The sequence below is a fragment of the Saccopteryx leptura genome, chromosome 10 (genome assembly GCF_036850995.1).
Source record: "Saccopteryx leptura isolate mSacLep1 chromosome 10, mSacLep1_pri_phased_curated, whole genome shotgun sequence".
NCBI classification, from domain to species: domain Eukaryota; kingdom Metazoa; phylum Chordata; class Mammalia; order Chiroptera; family Emballonuridae; genus Saccopteryx; species Saccopteryx leptura.
In genome coordinates, this window is record NC_089512.1 from 44,813,376 (window position 1) to 44,819,512 (window position 6,137).

Consider the following 6,137-nt stretch of genomic DNA (forward strand, 5'->3'; position numbering starts at 1 on the left):
TTGTTCTTTTGAGTTCATTCTCAAATGTTTCATTGTTGGCATATAGAAAGGCTATTGACTTCTGTATGTTAATTTTGTATCCTGTGACCTTACTGTATTGGCTTATTGTTTCTAGTAGTCTTTTTGTAGATTCTTTGGGATTTTCGATGTATAGGATCATATCATCTGCAAAAAGTGATACCTTTACTTCTTCTTTTCTGATATGGATGCCTTTTATTTCTTTGTCTTGTCTGATTGCTCTGGCTAGAACCTCTAGTACCACATTAAATAAGAGTGGAGAGAGTGGACAACCCTGTCTTCGAACAAATTCTTGATGTATTCATTAGCATGGATGAATCTTAAAGTAATTATACTACATAAGTCAGAAAAGCCAGGGAAAAAATGTATACATACTGTATGGTTTCACTTACATAAATTCTAGAAAATGAGAACTACTCTATAGTGATAGCAGATCAATGGCTTGGACTATAGTGTTGATGGAGAGAACTGAAGTGGGCAAATTGGAAAAATATTTAAAGAGGATATGATTAACAAGACTTGGAAAAAGACTAGATATGAAGAATGAGGGAGAGAGTGATGTCTCCTATGTCTCTAGTTTGCAGATTAGGAAAGATGGCAGAAGTGACATTTCCTAGGATAGGAAACACAAGGTCTGAACGTAAAATAATTCGGGGTTAACAGGATGGGGCTTGTGGAAGGAGGCTCAGGTGGAATCACTGAGTAAGCAGATGGATGTTCTGGTCTGTTGCTCGACAGAGAGACCTGCTCTGCAGGCAAAGGTTCTCAGAGCCCAAATCAGCTCAGCCAGGGTGCCAAAATTTAAGTAATGTGAATACTTAATACTGAAAGAATGGGTAACCCCAACTGACTTTGGAAGGTAATTTCCAAAAACATTCAAACTAACTATAGGATAAATTTGTTAGGCTGCTCTCTGGATAATACTGAGATGTTTTATTTTATGTTCATTCAGGGGTTTACCATATATATGGTAAAAGGAATACCACAGTTCAATAAAAAGGGCCCTGAAGTGTTCAGGTTGCCTACATGCTCATCTCATTATGCCACTGTGATTGATTTGGAACAAGTAGATAACCCTCTGTTTCTTGTTTTCTCTGGGCATAGACTTCTGCATTGGCAATGACTTTCAGCATTTTAAGGCTGTATTCAAATTTCCACATTTTCTGTTTCAGATACTCTGAAAGTCTGGGGTGTTATCTGGTTCCCAGCTCTCTCGTGAACATGGAACTCCAGTTTTTGTCTCCCAAGGGGCCATGAAACTACAGAAAGTTCCACTAGGTTCCCACTCTTCACTCGTTTCCTCTTTGGTTGACTTCTAACTGTAAAATGCGAGGGATGGACTCTTGGTTCATTCATCCATTCATCCACTTTTTATGAAGTATGTTACAGGCACTGTTGTCGATGAACTAGATAGCCCAAATCCTTGTTGTCCTTTTATGATTTCTCAGTGAAATTTTTGTGACTTTATCTAGAGCTTGTTTGTCTCTTTTTCCCTTAGAAACATCTTTTTTGTTGGGCTCAGAGTTTAGAGGACAAAAATGAATATTTAGACCTATGATTCAGCAAAGCACTTCAGTTCTTTGTGATTTTTTTTCTTTTCTTTTCTTTTTTTTTTTTTTTTCTCAAGGTCAGGTTCAAGAGCCATCTCTTATTTTTACTTAACATGGTTATTTTGTGTTTTGTTTTTCTGAATTTGCCTTTCTAATTAAATTTCATGCAGAAAAAAAAGAATTAAAATGAGTTTTTCCTCCTTAGTTGCTCTCAGGAGGAAATAGGGACCAGTATAATAAGCCTGCTGGGGGTGGGGAGAAGCAATTGTAGCTGGTAGCTGGGAAAATAAATCATGTATCCATAAATAATAGAGAACAGACCACCGTGGAGCTGGAAGGCTGATTGCAGTGTTTAAACATATGCATGTGTTACAGAGAATCCAGCATTTTTACGAGAACCTAAGAAATGACCTTAAACCTTTTACAAGGTATTTATTTCCTGAAGACCCTGGGGTTGCCAGCAGTGGTGTGGAAATGTGCATGGAATAATTGTCTATCTTTGATATTCTCTACTACATTAGTCAACACAAATTTAGTACAGTATGAGTAATGTGGGGCAGCTGTGTTAGGCTTGCTTGCAGGGTTACTGGCTATAAGCACTTTGCCTGATCAGTGTGTGAGTGCACAGCTGTGCTACATGTGTATGGCCTATAAAAGATGCTTCCACTCAGGAGAGATGGGGAGTCGTGAATGGTGGGTTGCCTGTCCATCACTGTGAGGGCTCATTCTTGCTGTTCGTGTGCTAGAAAAGCAGTTTTCCCCTGCCTGAGTCCTTGTCCACTGTTGGGAGACTCTATTAAACAGAATGGCCCAAAGCTTTCTAGCTCCACAGTTTCTCTACCATCTGCCTGGCCTCAGCCACTGGCAGTACATCTGGCGCAGTGGGCAGAATTCGGAGCAGATTGGTATGGAGCTGCCAACACCCTGGAGGGGTAGAATAGAGGAGTGGCTGTTCCCAGAGACTCTCCTGGTAGGGAGCTTGGGCTGGGTATTTTTACAATCCTGTGAGAAGAAACTAAGAGCTCTGTGCAAGAAGCTGAGTGATGTTGGAAGCTCCAGGATGAGCTGCGTACTGAACGCCAATGACTGAGTGAACTGGAGCGAGAGCTGGAGAAGGGAGGCCAACCAGGTTCGAGAGCTGCAGAGCACTGATGGTGCCTGAAACTGAAGCAATCTACAGGTTCATGAGTTGCAGTTTGCCCTGGAAGTTGAACGTTGGCAGTTATTGGAGGAACAACTGCGGGTTCAGCTTCAGGCTGTTAGCCGGCAGCCACAGGAGCCAAAGATGAAAAGATGGAGCTTGTAGACTGAGTAGTTCTGAGTCAGCGGGAGCAGACGTTTCCACCTCCTCTTCTGAGGATGAGGAGGCTCAGGCTGAAGCTGCCATCTGCACACTCAGAGCTTGGCCAGTGTTTTCCCAGAAGGTAAAAACCCAGCAGCAAAAAGTACCTGCTGAGCCCCCAGTAGCTTGCTGTGATTGTGGGACATAGGAGTGGATGGCATCATGCTCTCTGGAGCAGAGGTGGAGAGGTTGGCCACTGTTGCCATGGGTTCCTCCTTGAGGCAGCATCTTCAGAGCTGCCATGACAGCAGGAATAAGGGGGGAGGCCTGAGGCCCTATGTGAACCTAGTTGCCTGTAATGGACCTTTTTCTTGGTGATTTGCACAGACAGCTGTGCTGTCTAAAGTGGACTGACTCTTGGACTGCAGCCAGAGGGGGCCACCAGCTCCCTTGTTGGATGGACATGCCACCTTTGGACAGTATGAGAGACCCTGATAGGGGGCCGCTCGGGTGGATGCCCTCCTGCACCAGGATGCTGCTCTCATCCAGTTGCAGAGATGCACCAAGGACACTTTAAGGTTTCAATGAACATGGCCTTGGACTGTGCAGGCCCCCTACCTACGATGGGTGGCCTTGTTGGCACTGTGGGGTGGGGAGTTGGAGGTGGGCCTCCAGTTAACTCCCTGGGCAGAGTGCTCAGGGAGACATTGTGAAGGACACCTTTGTAATTGTCATTTTTGAAATGTATGTAAGGTACCTGTTGTGAGGTGAGGAACCCTAAAGGGGTGGAATGTGGGGCAGCTGTGTTAGGTTTGCTGGCAGGGTTACCTTTGCCTGATTGGCGCGTGAGTGCACGGCTGCTGCACCATGTCTGTGGCCTATATAAGGCTATGGGTGCTTGCGGTGGTCGGGAGAGATGGGGAATCGCGGACTGTGAGGGGCCATTCTTGCTGTTTGTGTGCCAGAGAAGCAGTTTTCCGCTGCCTGTGTGCTCGTCTGCCATTGTGAGACTCTATTAAATGAAACAGCCCAACACTTCCGACTCTGCAGTTTCTCTACCATGTCTGCCCGAATCCAGTGTGGACCTACCTGGCCTCGGCCACCAGCATTACAGGTAACGGTAATTTTTATTTTCACCTTTATTTTGTATACTTTGTATTTTTCCAAATTTTTAAGAGGAATGGGCACTCCTTTTATATTCAGAGAAATAAAATCCATGGTAAATGGAATTTAAAAATATTTGTAACCTAGATAGTGTAATGGGCACAAACAAAATGTTTTGTGCAGCCTGATGAGGCGGTGGCGCAGTGGATAAAGCGTCTGACTGGGACGCAGAGGACCTAGGTTATGAAACCCTGGTTACGAAACCCCAAGGTTGCTGGCTTGAGTGTGGGATCATAGACATGACCCCATGGTCATTGGCTTGAGCCCAAAAGTCGCTGGCTTGAAGCCCAAGGTCACTGGCTTGAGCAAGGGATCACTATCTCTGCTGGAGCCCCAAGGTCAAGGCACATATGAGAAAGCAATCAATTAACTAAGGAGCTGTAACAAAGGATTGATGCTTCTCATCTCTCTCCCTTCCTGTCTGTCTGTCCATCCCTCTGTCACAAAAAAAAAAAAAAAAAAAAATCTGCAGATGTCTAATTCTGCTATAAGGCAGGGTTACAGGCAGCACAGACTTGGAACTTAGAGGCTGGTCCAAATAAAGCATTTCATTCCTTCCCCCAGAGGACTCCCTGGTATTGTTGTTACCTCATCTGTCCTAAACTAATTCTCTTCCCCCAAAGGAAAGTCCCTTTAATGGTGAGAACAGAAGCCCATTATTTCTCTAAGTCTACAGCACAAGTCAAGGGAGGCTGTGCAAATATTGGCTCAAATTTTGCTCAATGGGCTGAAACTGAATTGAAGACGGGCACCTACTCCTTGCTACTCTCTGTCTAGGCAGGAATTGCTTGTGTAAAAGGCATATGCATGAATTGGGTGAGCCTGGGACTATTTTTATAAGATGTGTGGGTTTGGCTTCCAGCACATTTTGAGAGTTTCCCTGGGGCCAAGATGTGTATGTGGAAAGAACAAGGAGCAGGCTGGGAATAGAAGGGGAGACCATGGTTGTGAGCCAGAGAAACTGCACTTTTTCATTTCTATTTTACAATCATCAGTGGGCATGCTCCCTCCTCTATCAGACAAATAATCATGGTGATAGTTACTGTTTTGCCGGAACCAATGGGCCAGGCACTGAGCTATGAGCTTGGACTACTCAGGACTCTTGCTTGTGACAGAAAAATCAATTCTAATTTGTTTGAGGGACAGTGAGGAATTTACTGAACATGTCATTGAAAATCCAGGTCCTGGTTTCAGGCATGACAGAGCTGCCTGTCTGTTGAGTCTGCTTTCTTTTGGGTCCACTACAGCCTCTGATACAGCCTCCTCAGGTGCGGCCAGATGGCCGCTGGCCTCATCCTACCTCCTCAGCAACCACAAAAGAAAGAGGTTTGATGTGTGTGTGTGTGTGTGTGTGTGTGTGTGTGTGTGTGTCTGTGTCTGTCTGTGTAATGGTCTTGAGATGCTCTCATACCTATTTTCCCTGTAGGAACCTTTCCTTTTTCTTTTCTTATAGCTCCTTCCTCCTTTATGGCTCAACATGAGATGTTTTTGCCCTAAGGGACAGAGCAGAATGGGTACCCCTTAGAACCAAAGTCTACATGGAGCAAGGAGGGGATACCTCCTCCAGAGAAGAGGGCACAGAAGGTCTCAGGGAATAGGGATGGGAAGGAAAGAGACTGGAGAGAATGAGTCAAGGGAGAGTTCACCAGGTTCCCTGAGGGGTCTTAGGCTACCTCTGTGTCAGGTTTCGCCCTAGAGAGTGAGATGGCACAAAGACATCCCAGGTAGGTTGTGGAGGAAGCTGAAAGCACAGAGGGCCTGCGCCCACCCCCTCCTGTTTGGAACTCTGCCCCAGAGTGGCCTGCGCCAACACGTAACAATGTGAGTGGTAGTGTGGCATATTTTGTGAGGAAACGGTTCCAGGTGGTGTCCTTGAGTCATCTTTAGTGCCCCTGTGACACAGAAGGGATCCAGAAGCAGTCACATGCTCCTTGTGGGGGGTGAGAAGGTAATTGAGAGAAAAATAGTCAACGTGAAGTCCCAGTGGCTGGGAGAGCAGGGTGGACAAGTGACTCAATCCTGCCCATCCCCGTCAGGCCCACAGCTTGTGGAATGGTTGGCAAAGAGCAGCTGCTTTTCTGCTGGACTTACTGCTGTGAGATGTGAACCTGGATCTGCTGGTG